The sequence below is a fragment of the Rhinolophus sinicus genome, chromosome 18 (assembly GCF_057876585.1).
Source record: "Rhinolophus sinicus isolate RSI-liver-muscle chromosome 18, RSI-T2T, whole genome shotgun sequence".
Classification (NCBI taxonomy): domain Eukaryota; kingdom Metazoa; phylum Chordata; class Mammalia; order Chiroptera; family Rhinolophidae; genus Rhinolophus; species Rhinolophus sinicus.
The window spans coordinates 48,013,369-48,038,734 of record NC_142518.1 but is presented as its reverse complement, the minus strand read 5'-3'; the positions used below and the strand labels follow the sequence as shown (position 1 = coordinate 48,038,734).

The following is a 25,366-nucleotide window of genomic DNA, read 5'->3' as shown; positions in this document are numbered from 1 at the left end:
TCATAGTAAGTACTCAAAAATGTAAGCTATCATAGTTATCCATATCTACTTCCCATCCAATACTTCCAGAAATAGTGTCAGGAACAAAGTATAATCTCAAAAGATGGTTTTAAAATAAAGTGAAATAAATGGAATACATTTTTTACTTCAACTCTTTGGAGCACAATAAATACATTGTATGGAACTAGAGAACATAGAAGATGGAGAAGTACAAATCAGGGAAATTGAGAGAAGTTTCAGTATTGATAGGGGTGAAGGTTGGGGGATGGGAGTTTTTCAGGATCAGACAACCTTCATAAAGAAAGGTAAAACTCTAAGATGAGAAACAATTATTTCTCACTGCTCTTCTCCGTTTCTTTTTCTAAACCCTTGTCCTTAAGATGTTGGCCTTATCTCTCAACACAGAGCTCACTGAATTCTGATTAAATACTTTAGATTAGTGCTGATCTTTGACATTTTACCAGCATCTCCAGTTTGATTGCTGTGAGCAGCATTTATACAATGGGATTAAGTTAAATTTGACCTTTAGTCAGTAAGAATAAAGTGGAAAACTGGTGCTACTTAGAGTTAGGAAATCACCCAACTGATGTCCTTATAAGTTGGGGGAAAACACTCTCTCTTGCCTACAATGGAGAAAACTGACTCTGGATGGGAACGGGAACACACAATGTTGATTTATAGATGATGTAATACAGAATTGTACACCTGAAATCTACGTAACTTTACTAACAATTGTCACCCCTATAAACTTTAATTAAAAAAAAAAAGAATTGAATGGAGGGTGTTCTAGCTCAATCAGTCTAAAATCACTGAGAACAAACTTGTAGTTTGACAAAATCAGGTTTACTGACCCATTGAAATGAGGAAGATTATACACCAGAGGAATCATGGAGCATCTCACCACACAAGGGAAAATATAGAATTACTGTAGGATTTGAGAGAAAGGTACAGTTTAAATGAAATTCAAATGAGTCAGTGTTTTCATGAGCAAAGAAAGCAGGACTGTGTGTAAAGGAATCAATATCAGGTCTGAATTTCAAAGGGGACTCAGGATACTGTTTCCTTGGAAAAAAGGAAGTTAATATAAATATGGAATGTTATATCCAGAAGCCCTTCATCAGAATCTCTGTACCTTAGTTGGAAAACAAAGTATCTTCTCTGGCTCAATGTGATTTAGATCTGTAATAGAATGAAATGCTCCTCTCTATGACTCCACCTTAATTCCAGCCTGTATTTCTCCCATGGTGTTCAGGCTAATAACCCCTGCTATAGATATGCTAATTAACTAGAGGAGTTCTGCTTGAGGTTTGAGTATTTTGCAAAAACAGCCCCTTGTCAGAAGGTGCCTCTCCTGAAGAGGTGAGGAAATATGTACAAAATAATGACTGTTTATCAAAGATTCATTTGTAGGAGTCTCAAGACCGAACTCAGAGCAGTGGAGGTTAACAGACTGAAACAAAGAGATTTAGACATTTTGTGCTATTTTTTGCATCCCTGTTGGTGCCTAGCTGTCTAGAGTCCTCACCTACATCTTGCTTCGACCCTCCTCCCTTCCCTTGACAAAAAGAAGCCAGAATTTGGGGCTCTCTTAAGATGGATTTGCGGAAGCTTGAAGGCACCCCCAATTGTTACTGTTAGCGACATTTTCCTTCAGTTCTTGTCTTCTTAAAGGAAACAATTCAGTCAAGAGACAGAATTAAGCAAGTTGCAGAAAAGCAAGGTATATTAGTAAGCAAGTACACTCCAAGACAGGCTGATGGAAGCAGCCTCCTTAAGTTTTGTGAAGGTTTTTATTTCTATGGGTAGAATTGTCTCCCCCTCTTCCTCTCCAGTAGTACATCTCTCTTTTTCTGCTGGCGTGTCCAGTCCTCCCTTCTTATTCCCAAGGTTGTTTCCTAGGGCATAAGTGTGAACCCATCAATTTCCAGTGATTTATTTGAGAAGCCTATTAAAAAGGGGGCAAAACTATAATGTATGGTTCTGGGAAGCAGGATGTACATTCTGATAAATGGGATGTTTCCCCTCCTTCTTGGGCATTTTTCTTTTCTTATTCTTTTGACGACATACCTTCTTGATAAGTAGAAGCAGCTGCCAGGTGCCCCCTAACTAGGGTGTAGAGAGCATTAATTATGAACACAAAATGGACTCTAATAATTCTGATAGCTGTCAGTTATGAAGCCAGAGCATCACATGAAAGGCATACTCAGTGAACGCCCTAACTAGATAACTCCAGACCCAGGTTGGAGTGTGGCCATCTGGACCACTTTATCTGACTACAGATGAGCTTTATTGGACTGCAGATGGGTGCACTGCACCCAGTCTTGAGCATAAAATCAGAGCTCTCTGACAGTTCACTGCTCAGGCCTCAACTGACTAGCTGACAGCTGTACCTGCACTCATCCTGTTACCAGAGGGTGGGCCCTTCTCGGCATGGTGTCCAGGTTCTTGGTGTCTTGAGCAAAGAATCCAATGAGATACTGAGGTAAAGTAGTGAAAAAGCAGTTTATTAGAAGATATAGTGTACTTCAAGGAAATAGGAATGGACCCGAGCAGCAGAGAATGGCTCAAGGGCCCAAGGTGGCATTATTAGGAACAAAAGAAGGGGCTCAAAGGCAAAAAAGTCCAGGGGCTCAAGGTGGAACAAAGGGAGAGGCTCAAAAGGCAATAAGGCCCAAAGGGCCAATGGTCCCGGCTCAAAAAAGGGCCTGACTGGCAAGGACTTGAAGTTTTTATCCTGTTTTTCTCTACAATGGCTGTTCCTTTTTGGGCATGGGACCACTTCATTGACACCTGGATTGACAAGAGGCTATTAACTCATCTTTTTAAAACTGTGCAGGTGTGAGTGGCCGGTTTAATCTAGTTGGGTATCTTGTACCCATTTGTTTTTCATAGGGATAGATAATTACAATGAAAAGGGGAAGTTTTCGGTGGAGAAGGGAGGTCTTTCGGGCAGTTGCATTCTGTGGGTTTTGTTGGACGTGCAGGAATGCAGAGACCCGATGCCTATCTCTAACTGCCTACCTTGTTTTCCCCTTGAGAGACATGATCCCCATAAAAAATGGGAAGTTGAGGGAGAGAAGGTCTTGTCTTCTGTATCTGCTTCCTGCTGGGCAGGGGGGTAGAGCTGTCCCTACCTATTGGGGGATTCATGGCACTCTTGCCCTATCTGATCTTAGATGAGAGGAAGGGATCTCGAGATCTGCCTGGAAGACCATGTTGGCTTCTTTGGTTGCGACTGGCAATCTTGCTGGGGTATCCTCTGTATCCCCAAGACCCCTGAATGAGGAAAAGTAGATTTTAATTAATAAATCCGTTAGCTGTATAGAGCCTGTGACCATTCAACCAGTCATTTAGGTGGCATCAATTGCCCAGGAGCTGGCCAAGAATGGGTTGGAAAGAACATTAGGCTTACAATAAACAAGTATACTGGTCTGGGGGTCCAGAATGGCTTGGGGGATGTTGGGAAGTCACAGGCTTTTAAGTAGTTATCTGAAACAAGGGTGAGAAACATTCTGTGATTCAGACTAGGAGCAATCTTTAGTCTAGGATTCAGAAACTGATTAGAAACATAATCAAAGCCAGGGGCTAAGGAGCTAAGAAACTAGGGAAAAGGAGAATTATAATTTCTATAGTGAGGGGGCTCCCATATCAGTTCCAGATGGAGTTCTTGAAGCCTCACCTCCTGACTGTCTCACCAGCTGGCTCACGCTACACACCCCAACACTGAAGGGACTCTCGCTGAACACTGGACTCTCCCATCCTTCTTTTGTAAGACTATGTTTCCCTTGCCTAACCCTATTGCTTGCAAACCTGTGTGACCCTCTTGTGTGAAACCACTCTACTTGACTATTGTAGACTGTTCTCTGGCCAGAGCCTTAGTTAATGCCCATGGTAAACTGAGTTGGTAGGACTAGATCCATGGCTTTATTCTAATCAAGTCTGACATTGTGGAAAGACATGAACATTTTTGAGATTGCTACTTTGATAGCTATCCCCTGCTCTTGACAATTGGTGCAGTCTGCAAGATTCTGCCATGAAAAAATTACTTTTATTGATTCCTAACTTTGAAAATTTTCTTTCACTATTCAATCATTACTGAAGGTTTCACACAAGACAAGTTAACGAAGGTACTAATCTATACTTCCATTAAAACTAAGAATCTTACAATTAAAATTCATTCGTTTAGCAATCTGGTTAAACCAATTACATGAGTCTGAACAGATTAATTTTTGAAATATCTGAGAAAAAGGAAGAAAAATTAAGACAAAACATCTATAAATATCACTGGCTGTTCTGGAAGTGGAAAAAAACAGGAGGTTATTTGCTGGTATAAACTTGCAACTAAACTTCCTTGAAAATGTTTAAGGCATTCAAGAAACTTAAAATAACTAAAAAACCTGAGGCCAATCTCCCAGTAGAGGACCCTTGGTACCTGACTGAGGAAATTGTTAAAAAGAAGGTACCTATTAAGATCATTGATGATGTCAGTCTAGACTTTAAAAATCCTAGGAATGTAAATCCAATATTGACAAGGGCTGAGAAAAATTAGATTCCAGCTATATTGCTGAACACCATTTCTCAGATAGATAATGATAGACAAAATGGAAAGTCCCTGGCACAAGGAGGACTCAAGTCATTAAGAAATAGGCCTACTGGGCGGCCGATTAGCTCAGTTGGTTAAAGCGCTGTGCTCTTAGCAACAAGGTTGCTGGTTTGATCCCCACATGGGCTACTGTGAGCTGCACCCTCTACAACTAGATTGAAGCAACTACTTGACTTGGAGCTGATGGGTCCTGGAAAAACACACTTAAATAAATAAAAGTTTTAAAAAAAAGGAAAGAAATAGGCCTATAGAAAATATAGATCCTGATATTTGACTCTAGGACTCTCATCCTGAGGAAAAAAAGTGATTATGATTTATCTGTGGGGGGGGATAGCCCCACCAGACCACCTGTACTCAGGAAAACAGTAATAGACATGGACATGGACATGGACAAGGGCCGCCCACACAATTAATTGAAGGAACAGAATACTCCAGGGAAGAATTACAAAATATGAGAATTCATTATAGTCAGAAAGAAATGCCAGATTTAGAATGGCTACTCAAGATATGGAAACTGGGAGCCAAAACTATACAATTATCTGGATCTAAAATGCTTCAGATTAATTCTATGACTGAAAATCCACAATTAAATGAACACATCATGATATTAACACAAGCCAATCCAGCCAGAGTAGAGACACTCTGGGATTGGATAACTATTGCTTGGAGAAGAGTTCACCCATACTTACACCCTACTAAGTTTGGTGACATTTTAAAATGGAAAGATTTACAACAAGGACAGAAAGTCACTGGAAAATTAGCCATTCTAGCACTAGCATATGATACACAGAGAAAATATACTACACCTTTCAGGTAACTGCAACTAATGATTTAAAAAGAGCAGTTCTAATAGGAGACAGAACATCTTAGATTGCTTTATGTAAATGCTTTAGCAACAGCACAAACCATGCAGGACATGCTAAATGTCTTCAGATTAAATGCAGAATTACAAGGGACCCACAAAGTAACATTCAATACAACAAAATTTACTTTTAATGCACAAAAATTCAACAATTTTAGACAAAACTTTAAACCCAGATTTATTTAAAAAAAAAAAAAAACCCTCAAAATCCTAGAGCTATGAACAGACCACATTTTAGACCATTTAGACCAACATTTTACAACTTCAAACCAAGGGACCCATTCATTTTACCGAATGGGAATGGAAAACTTTTTAGATACCCACCAGAAGTTGTGAGATGTAAGAACAGAAGTAATACTCAGTAGCCACAAAGCTAATCCTAGATAAAAGCAGGACACACCACAATTCCAAAACAGTAACAGATTCAATTCAAAACAACAACAAAGGGCAACTACCAACTTCACCTGAAGATCTTTTTCAAAAAACTAACACAGACCCAGACAGCCTTGGTCAAGCTGCTCGGTGACAACAAACCATTCATAAATGTTGCTATTCACATAGGACAACACTTATTACACTAAACATTCTTAGTAGACACTGCATCACAAATATCAATAATTAAATATCATATTACACCCAATATAAACCACCATAGTATCGGAATTATAGGATTAGGAAATGAAATTTCACAGGCACAACCTATTAAAGCTTCTATCTTACTATATAATAAAGAACCATTAATGCTCACATTCTATGTTAATACTATTCTGGAAAACATAATTGGAATGGACTTGATACCCCAAATTTTTAATTATTGGTGGCCTTTGAAGAAATTAAAGAATTAAAAAATTTGCAATCTAGTACAAGTACAGATTGACCCAGTCATATTACCTAGACCACATTCATTAAGCAGTACTCTCTTAAAGGAGGACATAAGGAAAATCTCCAAAATACAGGATTTACTTAAAGAAGACATTATCGAACCTACTAGATCTAATTTATGTTATAGCCCTATATGGCCAGTATTAAAACCCATGGACACTATAGACTTCCTATAGATTATAGAAACCTAAACAAAGAATCACCTAAATTAGAAGGAGCTCTACCTGACACTGAGGAAGCTATTAATGAAATTACTCAAGCCAATGAGAAATACTATGTTACTATAGACATGTCTGACATATTCTTTGCCATAACCCTACATATGAAATCTAGGGAACATACTTTCTCTTGGGAAGGTAAAAAAATATAGATTTAAAAGACTGCCTCAGGGTTACTTCAATATCCCAGTAATAGTTCATTCTATTCTTACAACCCATATTTATACAGCTAAATATTCTAGTCTCATCCTCTCATAGATATGACATCTGTACTGCTCATGATAATCATAAAGACATTTTAGAAAAAGAAAAAGACCAACTAATCCAGGACTTGAAGTCCAGGGGATGGACAGTAAATTATGATAAAACTACAGGCTTACCTACTGAAGTTAAATTTTTAGGCATTACATGGTCATGTGAAGGCAGAAAAATACCCCAGAAAGTTTTAGATAAGATTCAACATATTTCCACCCCAATAAGTAAGCAAGACTGGACTCTTGGTTACTTGAGAAAACACATTCCATTTCTTACAGTAATCTTAAAACCCATTTATGCAGTTACCAGAAAAGCAGAAAATTTTGAAGGGGGCACTCCCCAACAGGAAGTCCTTAACCTAGTCAAAGAATACATACAAACCTTTAGCACTCTTCAATATCCCACAAAGAACTCAAAATTGAGATTAAACATCTTATTTACCCAAGACTATGGTACTTGGGCTCTATAGAAAAAAGATTCTATGAACGTCTCATTTATGCCAGTTGGTTTTTGGACCATTAAGTTCCCTTACTGTTTCAATAAGTATTCTCCATTTGAAAAACACATTTGGCTCACTTGTGAAGCCTTTAGACATACTGAACTACTAACAGGTGATGCACCCATGACCATCAGGTGTCACTTACCAGTCCAACAATGGGTCAAAATGATGCCAGAAGAATTTACAGGTATTCAAATTGATTCTGGAAATGGTACATTCAAGGTAGAGACATGAAGCCCCAGGGTCAACCAGGAGCCCTCATCAAGGAGCTTGATAGGACAGAAATTGGTGAGGGAGGAACAAATCCATACTCATAACATTGGGAAATGGGGTCCCTCATGGTCCAAAGATCTTACCAATGCCTGGTTTACAGATGAATCAGCCTCTGTGACCTCTGGTAGTACACAATGGACTGCTGCAGCATTGAGACCCAAGGACCATATGACCCTGAGGGAAATGAGTAAGTCTAAATATGCAAAACATGCTCAATTAATTGCTATTGTTCTCACTGTTAGACAATCGCTTAGAGAAAAACAGAAGGTTATATACATATTTACTGATTAATGGGCAATCACTAATGGCATTGCTATATGGTCAGGCAAATGGAAAAAGGCTAATTGGAAGATAAATGGAAAGGAACTATGGTCAGCAGAATATTGGAAAGAATTAGATGAAGATAGTCATCATATAAAAATATTAGTCACACATGTCTCTGCACACAGAAAAGATGACAGCAAATAAACACAATACAATGAGGCAAACAAACTACTGACATCCACAAATCCCAATTAGTATTTAATACCAACATGTTAATCAAACACAATCTTGATGATTTAAACCAACCATGCTCTTTCTGGCAACTTATTTCTAGATCTTTTACACATATTGTTTGTAAAGGCTCTTGGTCTGATTGAAACCCTATTAATTGAATCAAATCTGGTTGGCACAATATTACAAACATTCTTTGGAAATATACTCAGGGACTTGCAATATTTGTATTCTGCATCTTTCTTTTAATTTTTTCTATGAAACTTGTATTCAGATTGATGTGTAACCACCGGTTTTGCAAAGCCAGGTCTAAGTAATAATAGGTATGTAATCATGTAATATTCTTGTGTTATTACATGATATTATTTCCACTTTCTAATGTGATTCCTTGGTACCATCTGTGATATGGCAACGAAGGAATCAGGGGACGGATTGTAAGAGCATTAATTATGAACAGAAAATGGACTCTGATAATTCTGATAGCTGTCAGTCACAAAGTAACAGTCATGCCAGAGCATCACACGAAAGGCATACACAGTGAATGCTCTAACCAAATAACTCCAAACCGAGGGTGGAGTGTGACCATTTGGACTGCTTTATTGGACTAGTGCACACAGTCTTGAGCATAAAATCAGAGCTCTCTGAGGTTTATCGCTCAAGCCTCAACTGATGAGCTGACAGACGCATCGGCTCTCATCCCAGATGGAGCACTTGAAGACTTACCTCCTGACCATCTCACCGGCCTGGCCTGATGCCCCATGCTACTCACTGCAGTGCCAAAGGGACTCTTGCTGAGCACCAGACTCTCCCTCATCCTTCTTTTGTAAGACTCTGTTACACTTACCTACCCTATTGCTTGCAAACCTATGTGACCTTCTTGTGTGAAACCACTCTATCTTGACTATTGGAGACTATCCTCTGGCTGGAGCCTTGGTTAATGCCTGTGGTAAAATGAGTCAGTAGGACTAGATCCATGGCTTTATTCTAATAAAGTCTGACATTGTGGAAAGACACAAATGTGTGTGAGACTACTACTTTAATAACCACATCCTGCTCATGACACTGGGCTAGTTCCCTCTTTTTCCTGTTCATTTCTACCTTTCTAACTGCCCTATCACCATCTTCTTGAGCTGATGCCTTATCAATCAATAAACCTTTTCTTTACTCCAAACTCTGACACTTGAATATTGGTCTTTGAAGCATCAGGCACACAAACCTTGACTCGGAAACAAATCCTCCAGGCAGAATTGGGGTATTTCATTCTTCCTGTTACAGGTTCGAACAGCGATGTTTCTGATAGTCTATGAATTTAGAGAAAGCAGTAGACACTCAAAGAAAGGGATTTTATGACACTGTACAGCTATAATGTGTCTTTGGGCAAAAGACACGTGTTAACTTTTGACTGGTTTTTATCTTTGTCTATTATTTCAGTCAGATGAGTAGCAACAGAAGACTTTTATAACTCTAATTGATTTTTATTTCCTCAAGGGCCATTTGAACAGTTACATTTCAGGAACTAGGTAGTTAATATTCAAAGAGTGCTTGACTTTATACAGCCCCTTTAGTCAACTGAATTTCCCAATTGTGATCTCAGTCTTTCCCTTCTTACAAGAACAATAAACTCTTGTGATTTCATGTCTGGATTGGTCTCAGGAGTATCGTGTCCTCAGACACTTCTATTTAAATATATGCTTCCCTCTTAAGAGGAGAGCAGTATGCTGAGGAAGAATGATTGAGTGTCAGAGACTTATTTATAAGTAACGTGAGACCCCAGGTAGTAATAATTGATAGATGGTGGTGATAGGGTAGGCAGGAAGGTACAGATGAGCAGGAGGAGGAGGAACTAGCCCCAGCCAAAACTACAATTAGAGACCATCCGGTTTCCAGACCTCAGAACATGCACACAGGAATAGTGGTCAAGCCTGCAAGTATACCTGCATTGCGATTTGGCCCCCACTTAATAGGCTTTCAATGGATTGTGGGAAATTGGTGAGTTCATGCTTGTGCCATAGAAACAGGGGATGTGTCAGTTAAAAATTGGCAGGCTTGTGCTTACACCCTAGAAACAGGAGATGTTTCAGTTAGAAAAAAGGGGAGGTGGCCTCTGAAAAGGGACTACTATCCAAAATATATAAAGAACTCGTACAACTCAACAACAACAACAACAACAAAAACAAATAATTCAATTAAAAAATGGACAGAGGACCTGAACAGACACTTCTCCCAAGAAGACATACAAACAGCCAACAGATATATGAAAAAATGCTCAACTTCACTAGCTATTAGGGAAATGAAAATCAAAACCACAATAAGATATTCCCTCACACCAGTTAGAATGGCTGTCATCAACAAGACAAATAATAACAAGTGTTGGAGAGGCTGTGGAGAAAAAGGAACCCTCATATACTGTTGGTGGGAATGAAAATTGGTACAGCCACTATGTAAAACAGTATGGAGGTTCCTCAAAAAATTAGGAATAGAATTATCAAATGACCCAGCCATCACTCTCCTGGGTATATACTCACAAAATCTGAAAACATTTATCCGTAAAGATATCTGTACTCTGATGTTCATTGCAGCATTATTTATGGTGGCCAAGACATAGAAACAACCAAAGTGTCCTTGATAGATGACTGGATAAAGAAGATGTGGTATATGAGTATATACACAATGGAATACTTCTCTTTTATAAGAAAAGATGAAATACTGCCATTTATGACAACATGGATGAATCTTGAGATTATTATGCTTAGTGAAATAAGTCAGACAGAAAAAGTCGAGGACCATATGACTTCACTCATATGTGGGATATAAAACTGAAAGCAACAAAGGAACAAGAGAAACAAACAAAGAAACAAAAACTCATAGACACAAACAATAGTTTAGTGGTTACCAGAGAATGAGGGGGGAGGTAGAAGAGAGAAACCGTGGTCAAATATATGGTGATGGAAGGAGAACTGACTGGGTGGTGCGCACGTAACGTGATATATAGATGATGTATTATAGAAATGCACCCTTGAAACCTATGAAATTTTACTAACCATTTTCACCCCAATAAATTTAATTAAAAAAGAAAAAGCAAACATTAAAAAAAAGAAAAAAAGGGGAGGTGCCAAAGAGAGAAGATAAATATTCTACCCAGAAGAATAAAAGCTATCACCCAAATTAAGGAGAGACTGCTACCCACCCTTGGTCAGCCTACTCCATGTCTCAGAATATACTTGCCTTGCTAATAAACCTTTTTGCTGCTTTTGCCTACCTAATTTCATCTCTTGACTGAATTCTTGCCATCAAAAAGACAAGAACCAAGGAAAACTGCCTTTTCTGGTAACAGTGGTAAGCAAGTACAAAGGGGTACCATCACCTACCTGTTAAGCCATATTTAGGCCAGGAGCAGAAACCTTATCTTAAAAGCCATCTTGTCTTGATCCCATCTTGCTTTATCTCCTAGGGGCCTGTGATCAGCTGGCCTGGGCAGGTCTGGGCAGGCCTGGGTGGTCTGTACAGCAACCTGGGGACAGGGTGTAGAGCTGGAGGGCTTGGTAATGCCCTGAAACCCTTTGTCAATGAAAACCCCCTGAAGCATTGAAAGGGGAACAGCCTCATTTACCCCCTCCTATAAAACTCCATACCCCTCAGGAAAGCCCGGTGGCTCAGGTGGTTGGAGCTCGGTGGTCCTAACTCCGAAGCCTGCCGGTTCGATTCCCACATGGGCCAGTGGGATCTCAACCACAAGGTTGCTGGTTCAACTCCTCAAGTCCTGCAAGGGATGGTGGGCAGCGCCCCCTGCAACTAAGATTGAACACGGCACCTTGAACTGAGCTGCCGCTGAGCTCCCGTATGGCTCAGTTGGTTGGAGCACGTCCTCTCAGCCACAAGGTTGCCAGTTTGGTGGGTTGCGGCAACTGGACCTGGAGCTGAGCTGCGCCCTCCACAACTAAGACTGAAAGGACAATAACTTGACTTGGAAAAAAGTCCTGGAAGTACACACTGTTCCCAATGGAGTCCTGTTCCCCTTCCCCAATAAAATCTTAAAAAACAAACAAAAAATCCTCCATACCCCTCTTTGCTCGGGGAGGTTATGATCTTTTCCCTCTGCTCTAGCCTGACCTCCCTCAGCTCAAACACGCCAAATAAATTCTAATACATCAATCTTGGTCTCCCGTGACTCATTCCTCACACAGTGCCTAACACTACCTGCCCTGAGGTTTGCAACATATAAAGTTGTTCACTAGGAAACTGCTTTTGGGGGCTATGGTTGCATATATCCTGAGAAGCAGAACAAATTTGTAGCAGGAAACAAATATTTACAACAGTGTTTGGGAGAGGACTTCTATATCAGTATCTCTTGGAGAACTTTTTCTCACCTGCCTTCCACTGACCATTACTCATATATCTTGTCCTTAGGGTAAGCCCCTGGTTGAGAAAAACTAATTGAGAGAAAATTATGAGTGATTTCAGAATTGTAAATGTCATTAAAATATAAGTTATTTCTTTTGTATATTTGATTACAAATATTAGAATGCTGCAATATTGAGCTTATGAGCCCATTCAACTGTATTGGAGGGATAATTTTTTCCTCTAGCCTCTTACATTTGTATCTGAAATCTTCAAATTGAACTGACAAAAGACAGATTGATAGGAAAAAAGGCATAATGATGTTTTTAATTTTAATGTGGAACAGGAGAGAGACTTCATGTGTAAAAAAAATAAAATAAAAAGGAAGAATGAAAACCCAAGAAGCAGTTACATGCGGGGGCTTATACAAGATTTTAATAAAGTATGATAAATTGTGTTGGAGTGATAACATAAAGTAAAAGGAGGTTGGGGTTTCTAAGGGTGGTAAATTGTGAGAGGATAACTAGGAAATGTGTAGTAGCTAAAGGTTCTTTAGTAAGGTTATGAAGACTCAAATCATTCTCCTTTGATAAGAGTTGCTGGCAAGGAAGAGGGGAACACCTTTACGAAAGAAATTTATGTCACCTTTACAAAGGCAAATCCTTGCTTTCAGGTAAATAAGGGGAGGGCAAAGAGTTCCTCCTGCCTTTTATCTTTCTTAATTGCCTTCTGCTCAAAATAATCCTTATGTCAAAGTGGCCTATTTTAAGGTGGCATATTCTGATCCCCTTCAGTAATTTGCAAAAAGTTCATTTTCAGGTGGCTCTTTAAATATTTTTGGAATGCATTCCCTAATAGAAATAATGTTCCAAATAATGAGGTTTCTGTTGGCCCACAAAGCTGACTTATCACATTAAGTACCTCAAATAATATGTATTTGTAATAGAAAATAATACAAATCAAAACTCCCAGAATATACAAATGAAATAAAATAGAAAAAACTCCCCCCCCCAAAAAAAGAGCTCTTTATTTTGAACTCTGATGTATAAAAGAAAGTTGGTTTAATTGGGGGAGTATGAAGCCTGAGATACTAATTATAGATTTCATAATACAAATTATAGAATTTATATTATAAATTCTGGTCACTTGCAAGTGCCTTATAATAAACCATAATTTTATTTCAAAATGTGTAGTTTTTCTTTATGCATTACTTATAAAAATCTGATGCTTTTATATTTTTCTTATTCAGGTCTTTTTTTAACCTCTGAATGCAACAATAGAAAGGAGAAAGAGGGAGAGATTTTCTTAAGACAGTAACTGGGAAAGATATGGAAAAGAGAGAAAGAAAGGGGAGAGAAACTAAATCATTAACACCCACTGTGGGGACAGAGCCCCAGAAAGCAGTTTCCAGGCTCTCGGCCTCACTTAAAAAGGTGTTGGCTCAGGTAGTAAATGGCCATCAACTGTGATTGGATGGCTATCAGCTGTGGCTAGTTGGCTGTCAGCTGTAACCAGTGAGCCATTGGCCACTAATATAACTGCTGTGGCTACGCTAGCAGAAAAAAATGGGGGCTAGCAAGAAGATGGCGGCTGGGCTGGCAAGCGCGGATTGCAGTTAGGATGGCGGGTTGTGGACAGTGTGGATCCAGCCTCCAGTGAGACTATAAGGCCACCAGAGAGAATATAGTAGTATGACTCCCCTACCTATGGCTTCGTGGGTGTTCCTTTTTGGCCTCACCATATCCTGCGTTCTCATGTGGGGAGCGGGAGCACTGACCCCACATGACTCCCTGCATTACACCCACTCTATGACAAGCACCATGCTAGGTGGCTAAAAGGGATTCATATTGATACGGGCCAAATGAAGGGGCTTTTAACTATAGAAACTCTAAGTTTTCTTTTCTCTAGTGTTTTAACTCCATAGCCCCTGGTTATAATCATTTTTTTGAAATTAGTTTCTTAATCATAAATAATAGATTGTTTTTAACCTGACTCATAGAAATCTCCTACCCCCTGCTTTAGATAATTGTTCTAAAACTTGTGATTCATACTTCTTGATTGTAATCATTGAAGCCTTATGTTCTTTCCTACCTGTTCTGGGCCCAGCTCCTGGACAATTAGTGACACCTGAATAACCGGTTCAATGACCACAAGCTCCACAAGAGCTGACAGGCTTTCTGTCACGTAACCACCTTGCATCAATAGTTTTGAGCTCTGCTCTTTAAGCCAACACTTTTAAATTTATTAATTAAAATCTATTTTTCCTCATTCAGGGGCCTTGGGGATACAGATGATTCCCAAGCAAGATTACCAGTCCCAACCAAAGAAGCCAACATGGTCTTCCAGACAGATTTCGAGACCCCTTCTTCTCATCTAAATCAGATAGGGCAAGAGTTCCGTGAATACCCCAATAGGTAGAGACAGCTCTATGCCTCTGCCCAGCAGGAAGTAGATACAGAAAAAAGTTACCTCCTGTCCCTCAACTTCCCACAGATATTTTGTAGGGATCACGTCTCTCAGGGGGAAAGCAAGGCAGGCAGTTAGAGATAGGCATCGGGTCTCTGCATTCCTGCACGTCCAACACAACCCACAGAATGTGACCGCCCAAAAGACCTCCCCTCTTTGCCCCAAACTACCCCTTCCCACTGTAATTATCTACCTATGAGGAAACAAATGGGTACAAAATACCCAACTAGATTAAACCAGTCACTCACACCTGCATAGTAAAGGCCACAACGACCTTCATTTCACCTGGACCTCATTATACCACCATTATAATATCATACATATGCCCAGAAGTTCATTAATATCGTTATAACAGACTGAATTCTGGGAAGGAACATGTGCAGTCTAAAAAGAGTAGATAATAGCCCCTTGTCAATGACAGGTGTCGATCAAGTGGTTCCCACGCCCTGAAAGAAACAGTCCATTCTAGAGAAAAAAAGGGATAATAACTCCAAGTCCTTCCCAGTCATCGCCTCTTGAGCTTTGCCTTTGCTCAGGGGCCCACTCCAAACCCTTTGTAGTGTACTTTTTCTCATAATAATGCCACCTTGAGCCTTGAGCCCCTTGGGCCTTTGTCGTGCGGGGCATCTGGCGGGGTCTCTGCTCTCGCTCCCCACAAGAGAAGGCAGGATATGGCCAGGCCAAAAAGGAACACCCACGGAGCCATAAGTAGGGGAGTCATATCACTATATTCTCGCTGGTGGCTGAGTTGGAGAAACAATAAACAGGAGCCACTGTAATGCAGGGAGTCATGCGGGGTCTGTGGTCCCACACCCCACATAAGAACGCAGGTAATGGTGAGGCCAAAAAGGAACACCCACGGAGCCATAGGTAGGGGAGTCATACCACTATATTCTCTCTGGCGGCACTATACTCTCACTGGAGGTTGGATCCACACTGTCCGCAAACCGCCATCCACACTTGCCAGCCCAGCCGCCATCTTCTTGCTAGCCCCCATTCTTCTCTTTCTGCTAGCGTAGCCACAGCAGTTATATTAGTGGCCAATGGCTCACTGGTTACAGCTGACGGCCAACTAGCCACAGCTGATGGCCATGCAATCACAGTTGATGGCCATTTACTACCTGAGCCAGCACCTGTCTATGTGAGGCCGAGAGCCTGGAAACTACTTTCTGGGGCTCTGCCCCCACACTCCACCCTTACAGGTTCTCGCCTCACAATGTACGCGACAAGCATCTTCCGCGAGGGGACCTGTGCGAGGAGCCTGAAGGTGAATGCAATATCCTGGACACAGCCAGGCTCTCTGGGCACAGCCAGGGTTTCTCAGGGCACCACCAGTACTTCTGGGCACGGCCAGACTTCCTGGACTTCTTAGGGTACCACTAGTTTCCCCGGGCACAGCTAGGATTTCTCAGGGCACTGCCACTCTCTCTGGGAACAGCCCGACTTCCTGGGCACAGCCAGAGCATCTTCAGGGCACAGCCAGACTTCCTGGACTCAGCCAGGGCTCTCAGGGCACTGCCACTCTCTGTGGGCACAGCCACACTTCCTGGACACAGCCAGGGCTCTCAGGGCACTGCCACTCTCTCTAGGCCTCTCAGGGTACCCTGCTGGAACAACAGCGACTCACAATCAAGGTGCTTACATATTCTCAATGGTGGCCAGTCAAGACACAAAAGCAAATATCCCCCAGTTCCACTACAAGGTGGTAAGTTCCCAAACAAACAGTCAAGCTGTCCATTAAATTAGGGATGGAAGGCAATTCCCCATAGTACATAGTCATTTCTCTAGGGCTGTCCTGGGGTGAAGGACGACCTTGACCTCACCCTTATCTCCCTTGGAGGACTCAGCAAGCGTTACCTCCTGGGACTATAAGTCCTGCATCCGGGCTGCCTGAGCAGGAACTTCCCCGGCCCACAGGGCTGCAACAACCTTCTCTTTCTCCGGCCTGTGCTGGTTGGGGAACCGTCCACATCTTTCCACCTCTCCACGGGGCTCCATCTCTCCAGCAGCTGCATGGCTTTTCCTGTGCTGGTGGGAGAACCGTCCACGTCCTTCCACCCCTCCACAGGGGTCCAGCTCTCCGGCAGCTGCTCCTCCTGGTCTTCCAGAGACTGAGTGTTCATACACACAAACTGCTCCACCACTCTCGGGAGAGCCTTGGCCGGCACCATACCCTGCTCGCTGCGCCATGTGTCATGCGGGAGACCCTGCTCGCTGCGCCATTTGTAATGCAGGGAGTCATGCAGGGTCTCTGGTCCCACTCCCCACATAAGAACGCAGGTAATGGTGAGGCCAAAAAGGAACACCCACGGAGCCATAGGTAGGGGAGTCATACCACTATATTCTCTCTGGCGGCACTATACTCTCACTGGAGGTTGGATCCACACTGTCCGCAAACCGCCATCCACACTTGCCAGCCCAGCCGCCATCTTCTTGCTAGCCCCCATTCTTCTCTTTCTGCTAGCGTAGCCACAGCAGTTATATTAGTGGCCAATGGCTCACTGGTTACAGCTGACGGCCAACTAGCCACAGCTGATGGCCATGCAATCACAGTTGATGGCCATTTACTACCTGAGCCAGCACCTGTCTATGTGAGGCCGAGAGCCTGGAAACTACTTTCTGGGGCTCTGCCCCCACAGCCACACAATTCTCAACCCTCACTGCGCCGCTTGCTAGCTCAGCCACCATCTTCTTGCTAGCCCCCATTTTCTGCTAGCGTAGCCACAGCAGTTATATTAGTGGCCAATGACTCACTGGTTACAGCTGACGGCCAACTAGCCACAGCTGATGGCTATCCAATCACAGCTGATGGCCATTTATTACCTGAGCCAGCACCTTTCAATGTGAGGCTGAGAGCCTGGAAACTGCTTTCTGGGGCTCTGTCCTCACAGCGTTTGAGCCTCTTCTTTTGCTCCACCTGCTCCAAACTCTTTGGAGTGTACTTTCTCTTCTATTAAGGCCATTGAGCCATTCTCTACTGTTTGGGCCCACCCCTATTTCTTTGGAGTATACCATCTCTTCTAATAAAATACTCTTTTACCACTTTTTTTCTGTGTCTCGTTCAATTCTTTGCTCGAGACCTGGACATCGCACCGAGAAGGGCCCACTCTCCGGTAACAATATGGACAAAAGTGGGCAAGGGATGGCCAAAAATGAGGTTGAAGATAGAGGGAAGAGAAGAAATGACATGTGTATGATCATTGTGGGGACAGAGCCAGGAGTGCAGTTTCTAGGCTCTCGCCCTCACGTGGAAAGGTGCTCACTCGGGTAGTAAATGGCCCTCAACTGTGATTGGATGGCCATTAGCTGTGCTAGTTGGTCATCAGCTGTAACCAGTGAGCCATTGGCCACTAATATAACTGCCGTGGTTATGCTAGCAGAAAATGGGAGCTAGCAAGGGCGGATTGTGGATTGCGGATTGCAGAGAGGCAGATGCTGCCAGCGAGAATATAGTGGTATGTTATGACTCCCCTACCTATGGCTCCGTGGGTGTTCCTTTTTGGCCTCACCATGTCCTGCATTCTTATGTGGGGAGCAGGACCAGAGAGCTGCATGCCACCCTGCATGACAATCATGTAGGAAAGAAAGAATATGCCTAGAAAGAAAGTTCTTCACTTGCCACAAATGTACTACGTTATCAGAGTTGCACCGCTACTTTATAAAAAACATTCTGAATGGATGGGAGAGGAAAAATGTGTAAGAGAAAAATCATGAACAGAATGTTCACAATCTAAGACCTGCCTGGGTAATCAGAGCACATCTAGCAATAAATTAGCCTCTTAGTCTTAGATTCCAGAAAATATATTACACTAGTTTTGTAATTGTTTCCACACATATGTATATGTGTCTATTCAGGTACAGACTCTGTCTAGATACCAGATATGTAAAAATAAGAAAAAGATGATCCCATACTGTTATAGAGAAAAGTAAATAAACAATATATTTGAAAATTAAAAGAGTATTTTAAAAGGAAAGAGGGGTGGGGTACAGTTAAGCAGGGACTAGTTAACTATTTTTGTTCGTTCTGAGTATAACTTCTACCCTAGTACAATCAGCTAGGAGCCACCTGTACCAACTACCTATATATGATAATCCTTAATGGAATTTTTTTAATTTGGGATTTTATGAAGACAATTACAAGAATTCAGAGAATGCCTTAAAAATTTCTCCTGAATGAGAATTAGATATGATTTATTCTAACTAGACTAAATAGATATAATTATAATCACTATAAAGATACTGAGTGGAGTTCTGAGATGGGTTTCTGGTTTCTTTCTCATTAAGGATCTGGTGAAAATCTAAGTCTGTATAATGAAGACAATCATGCCTGTACGGTCCTGTCTGGAATATTTTTCATGCTGATGCTCCTGAACCTTTTACATCCCTGAATTTCATGTTCCTCAAAGATTTATGTTAGAATTGCTCAGATAATTTGTAAATTATTCTCAGACTACTTAGGTAATTCCTCAAAGTTTACTTTAAGCACGTTTTTTTAAATCAGTGGATTTCCACAAGAGATTTATTTTTTTCAATGTCTTCTGCAAAATCCTTGTTACCTTTTTTCTGAAACAGCTCAAGTCTTTGTTAGTTCTGTGATTCTCAAATTCGAGTAGTTCTTGTCTCTGCTGTTAAAATGCTGTGGGGATAGGGTAGTCTGGAGTCAGGTGGGATTGTTATACATTTCATTTATCCTTCTCCATTTTTTGGGAAGTATCACTACCTGATTGGAATCCACACTAGATACGAATTTTCTCCTCTCTCTATAATGAACAGTACATGACTCTTCCTGCAAAGCACCATTAAATATGCTGTGGCTGCTGTATAAAATCCAATTATTTATACTGATATCTATCCTTATGCTGTATCAAGCCAGTTCTTCAGAATGTAATAATGTCCAGGGCTTAACATGCACTTCTTTTCTTTAAGCATTTGGCTTCTGTCAACAAGCATGTTTTCTGGAAAAATAATAGGGATTCACCTGCCTGAGTTCTTTGATTCTAAACCTGGCTCAGAACATGTGGGTCAAGTTGTTGGTAAAGTTAGGCAAACTTTAATCAGAGCTGGGTTAGAATTTCTGGACCTGAGATTCTAGACTGTGGTGTCCTTCTGAAGCCTGTGTGAAACTACCTTGTGTAGGAAAGGTCAGTCTGGTAGAAGGTAATGTCACTACTGGGAAAAAGACAAGTCAGCTATATAACAGTATATACATTATTCTAGCCACTGTACAAGGTAGAAACTTTAGTAAACAATGTTTGATATGCCTCAAAGACTACATATGGCTTCTGTTTATAGAATGGTATTTTTTATGAAAGCACTCTGCTCCTTTCTTCTGGTATTGCTGTTACCAAAACCCACAAATCTTTCAAGACATACAACCATATGAGTGAATGTTTTCCATTCATTCAGGATCTGTTTTTATGATGCTTCAAATTTGAGATGAAAATAAAACTGATCTTTAAAAAAAAGAATTTTAAGCCAGAGTAATAAATACATCAGTTTAATTTCTTGTATGTCTACATTCTCCTGTCATATGCTCTGGGAATTCTTCTAGCCAGGGGAAAATGTTTAAGTTTTTCTATTTTTTTTTTTTTTTTAACAAACTTAATTACCCTACAGATATTTGGACAATGTAAAGGATCCAGTTTTCCAAGTGTTTGATGGGAGGACAGCATGAACATATGCATAGAGCTGAGAGATGTGATTGACAATTTGCCACCAAGTGAAAACTTCTTCACTTATCTTTGGGGTTAATTACATTCTTTATGGTTGTACGAGGTATTGGCTGTTTGAGAGAACATAGTTTGTTAGGTTTAATTGAGGAAAATCTAATAAATTCATGTGCTTGCTTTGAGTATATAGACTTAATAATGGATTCCCTGGAAAATGAGGAGGCAAGAGTGAGTAAATAATTGTCAACTTTCATTTTTAATTAAATTTACATTCATTCCAGAATATGAGGTGATTCTGGAAGTTGCTAGAAAAGGAAATATTTATAACACATTTTGAAAAATTGAAATAGCTCTGCCTGTTTCTCTGACATTGTATAAGTATTTTTTTGAATGTTTCTTCCCTTTTTTTTTTTTGATGCATTGTGAGATTGAGATTTCCTCTTCACTCTAAAAGGAGAAAGATGGCATGCCATGTGGCAGTGTTGAATTTTATCTAAGCTCTGTGCTCCCAGAAAGCTGGACAGTTGAGAAGTTCCCCCACTCCTTTGTGTTCCAAACATCTAACCACAAAGTATAACCTTGCCCTGGTGTTTTCTGAGAACTAACTGCCTTCACCTTTCAGATAAGCCTTACTGTTCACTCTCTTCATAACTCCTTTATTTACCTACCTCCGTAAAATCTCAGTCTCCCTGCCTTTTCTTTTGAGCTGTTCTCCCTATTGAAATAGCTTGAATAAAATTATGTCCTTAATTGTCCAGTGCATTGTGTCTTGGCTGTTTGGTGCCATGACTCAGATGGGATTCCACCTTACTTTGGATCCCTGTTTATTACACCCAGGGAACAAGGAATCTCAGAACCCTTTTGTGCTCTGTTTCTGACTGGTGATTGGGGTATACAGTGTTGAGTCTGATTCTGGTTCTGTGTTCCAGACTCTTCTCCACTGATAACTCAGTAAGGATTTGATTGTTTCTGGATACTCACTTGATTTTTGATGCCAGCTTCTTTTGGTTTTATTTGTCTGACCACTCAGTGATTTGTGTAAATGGATTAGTGATTTGTAAAGATCTTGTCTCTGTTGAGTGAAAGATGGCAGGGAATCTGGTTTGTTAGTCTTTTCTGTGTGTCTATTTATCTATTTTGAGCTCATGTCAATGAAAGATTCTTACCCACTGAGAAGAGAATGGCTCTTTGATGACGATCAGTAAGTTTTGTAATTTTGTGTTTACTCTTAACTCAGGACTAAAATGGAATTTGAAGCTATATGGTTTCTATCTCTGTGTGTGTTTGTTTCTGTGTCTGTAATTCAGAAAGGCTTTTAACTCTCATTGTATAAGTGTGTAATGTTTCCTACCTCCAGATGCTATTATCAAATTAGGTTGTAAGCAATGTTAAATATCTATTCTGATTGGTTTAGAGATAAATAAGTGCTTATATAAAAGAAATATTCCTAAAATTACCATCAAATAAGGACATTGCACTTTCAATATTTTCAGTGTGCTAAAAAAATAAAGAGTAAACTCACAGAAACAAACTCAGAAATGTTTTAAGAATTCTGGTTCATGTAATTTAGGTACATCTTTGGCAAATGAAATTAGTTTAATATTTTTGGTTTAGTAAACACAGCTATGTCTTCTCTGATAATCAGTGTTAAGAATACGTAAGTGTACATTTTTATTCTAATTGGTTTATGTTTCTCCCAAACATATACAGGATTATTGATTGAATAAGCTAGCATTAATTCTACTAAATGTTTAAGAGTATGAAAAATGTAAATTTATGTTTAACGAAATTGAATTCTTATTCTGACAAACACTATTTCAACAATAACTATATTTTGTGGTATGTTAGCTAAGAGATAATTCCCAAGATTTTTAGGTAACTTAAAACCTTTACTAATATTAATTTGATTCATTAATATCTAGCCAGTGAGATAAGTCAGGCAGAAAAAGTTGAGAACCATATGATTTCACTCATATATGGGATATAAAACCGAAAGCAACAAATGAACAAGACAAACAAACAAACAAAAACTCAAAGACACAGACAACAGTTTAGTGGTTACCAGAAGGTAAGGGGGGAGGGTGGGTGGTAGAAGAGGGTAAAGAGGGACAAATATATATATGGTGATGGAAGATTTAACTATGAGTGGTGAACACATAATGCAATATATAGATGATGTATTATAGAATTGTAAATTGAAGCCTATATAATTTTATTAGCTAATGTCATCCCAATAAATTTAATTAAAATATACATAATCATTGGATGCTTAGATCATTTGTCAGAAGAATACTGAAACATTAATTACTAAGTACAGTTTAAGTTTATATACTTTGTTTCTTATTTTGATATACTACATAGAAACTATATCTTCGGTCTGTTAATGTACGTGTTTATTTTTGCCATTTTGAGAAGTTGTATAAAGGATATGTGTGGCTGTATAAAACTACCGTGTTTCCCTGAAAATAAGAACTAACTGTAAAATAAGCCCTAGCATGGTTTTTCAGGATGACATCCCTTGAACATAAGCTCTAATGCGTCTTTTGGAGCAAAAATTAATATAAGACCCTGTCTTATTTTCGGGGAGACACGGTATGTTGTATGTATTCATGAGCTGCTAGTCTGCTGAAAAATGCCAGTGTGTGACAATTCAAAATTACTTACCTCCTAGTTTTCTCTGTAGAATAGACATTTCTTTAGTTAAAAGTTATAATCCGGGGCAGCCCGATGGCTCAGGTGGTTGAAGCACTGTGCTCCTAATGCCAAGGTCGCTGGTTCGATTCCCACATGGGCCAGTGAGCTATGCCCTCTACAGCTAAGATCGTGAACAATGGCTTGACCTGGAGCTGGGCTGCCCAGTGTTGCTGTGTGCTGCCATGAGCTGCCGTGAGCTGCTGTGAGCAGCCTACTGACTGCCTGTGACTGACTGCCTCAGCTGGGTGGAGCGCAAGGTTCATAATACCAACATGAGCCAGGGAGCTGCATCTTACACAACTAGACAGAGAAACAACAGCTTCAACTGGAGTTCGGGAGGGGAAGGGGAAAAAGTTATAATCAGTATACAAAAACAAGACACTACTAGGAGCAATAGTGGCAGAGGGGTTTAACTTTGTATACAAGATATGCAGGATGTGTTTTTGTTAAGGGAAAAAGAGAGTTAGTTTGTTCTAAAGTAAAATGGTTTTCCCAGAATGAAAAAGAGCAAAGTATAGGACAAAAACAGTGGAAATAGAAAGCTGTAGAAGTTTCATGAAAAGGGAACTTTATTTATGATGAATAAAGCAGGCTAAGATTTATTGGTCTCTTTATAAGATTTTCAAAAGAAGCTATGTTTCCTTTAGTATCGAATATTATATAGATGCAGAACTAAAATTTGCTTTTTCTCTGTTTAATTGACAAACTTCTCTGGGATTATTAGTTTGCTCTTAATAAGAATTTGTAGAAGGGTATTCTTTTTTTAAGACTTTTATTAAAATATAGCTAACATACAATATTATATTAGCTTAAGACGTACATAACAGTTATTCAACATTTAATATACCCAAAGAAGTGATCACTTAAGGTCCAGCAACCATCTGACACTGTACAATGCTATCACAATGTTACTGACTATATGAGGTGTGATCAAACAATACAGTGAGTGTTTAAATAAAAAAAATACAGTAAAAGACACATTGCTATTAATCCCCCTCAAAATCTCCTCACTTTGAACACACTTATCCCATCATTCTTACCACTTTTTGAAGCAGTTCTGAAAGTCCTCTTTCATGAGTGTCTTTAGTTGCACTGTTGTGGCTGTCTCGATGTCCTGAATCATTTTGACTCTGGGGAAGAGCCAGAAGTCTCACGGTGCCAAATCTGGTGAATAAGGTGGGTGAGTACACACTGTAATGTTTTTATTTGACAGAAATTGCCATATACTAAAAGCGATGTGTGACACAGAGCATTGTCTTGATGGAGGATGATTTATGGCACACTTTAAAACACATTTTCAACCATAGCTCACACCAACTGGCTGCACCAAACAAGTTGAAATTTGTCACACATTGTTGCTAAGTTTCAACATGCTGCTTCCAGTATTGAAGATCCTTACCTTTCCATTGGATGGCACTCGGCAGCAGCATTTGATACGGGCCAAGAGAGTAGCCCCCTACCCCCGAAAAACTTGTTTTCTTTACTGTAGGGATATTAAGTTTCCCTTTCCTTAAGTTTCCTTCCCACCGGTTTCTTAGTTCCCTAGTTCCTGATCTTAATCACCTTTCAAATCAGTGTTTTCCTAGCCTGAATCATAGGACGTCCCCTCCCCTCTGCTCGAGGCCATTCCAGGCCCAGTTCCTGGGTGAACACCGCCACCTGAATAACCGGATTAACCAGAAAAAAAACCACAGGCTCCACAAAGCTAAACAGAATTTCTATCACGTAACCACCTCACATTAATAGCTTTGAGCTCTGCTCTTTAAGCCAACACTTTTAAATTTATTAATTAAAATCTACTTTTCCTCACTCAGGGGCCTTGGGGATGCAGATGATAACCCAACAAGATTACCAGTCTAACCAAAGAAGCCAACGTGGTCTTCCAGGTGGATCTCGAGACCCCTTCCTCTCATCTGAGATCAGATAGGGCGAGAGTTCCGTGAATCCCCCAATAGGTAGGGGCAGCTCTACGTTCTGCCCAGCAGGAAGCAGTTACAGAAGAAAAGACCTCCTATCCCTCAACTTCCCATAGAGATTTTATGAGGATCACGTCTCTCAAGGGGAATACAAGACATGCAGTCTTGCATTCATGCACAACACATGGAATGCGAC

At 40.3% G+C, this 25,366-nt stretch overlaps 1 long non-coding RNA gene across 1 annotated transcript in view; it reads right to left on the bottom strand.

Annotated features, from left to right (window-relative positions):
- The window catches only part of LOC148754620 (uncharacterized), a 102,090-nt gene extending 77,316 nt beyond the window's left edge, over positions 1-24,774 (bottom strand). Inside the window, exons 1-2 of the long non-coding RNA XR_016019974.1 lie at positions 24,654-24,774; positions 24,295-24,418 (exon numbers count right to left, since the gene is read on the bottom strand). This is a non-coding gene — a long non-coding RNA (uncharacterized LOC148754620). The remainder of the gene's footprint in view (positions 1-24,294; positions 24,419-24,653) is intronic.
- Between the last annotated feature and the right edge of the window lie 592 nt (positions 24,775-25,366).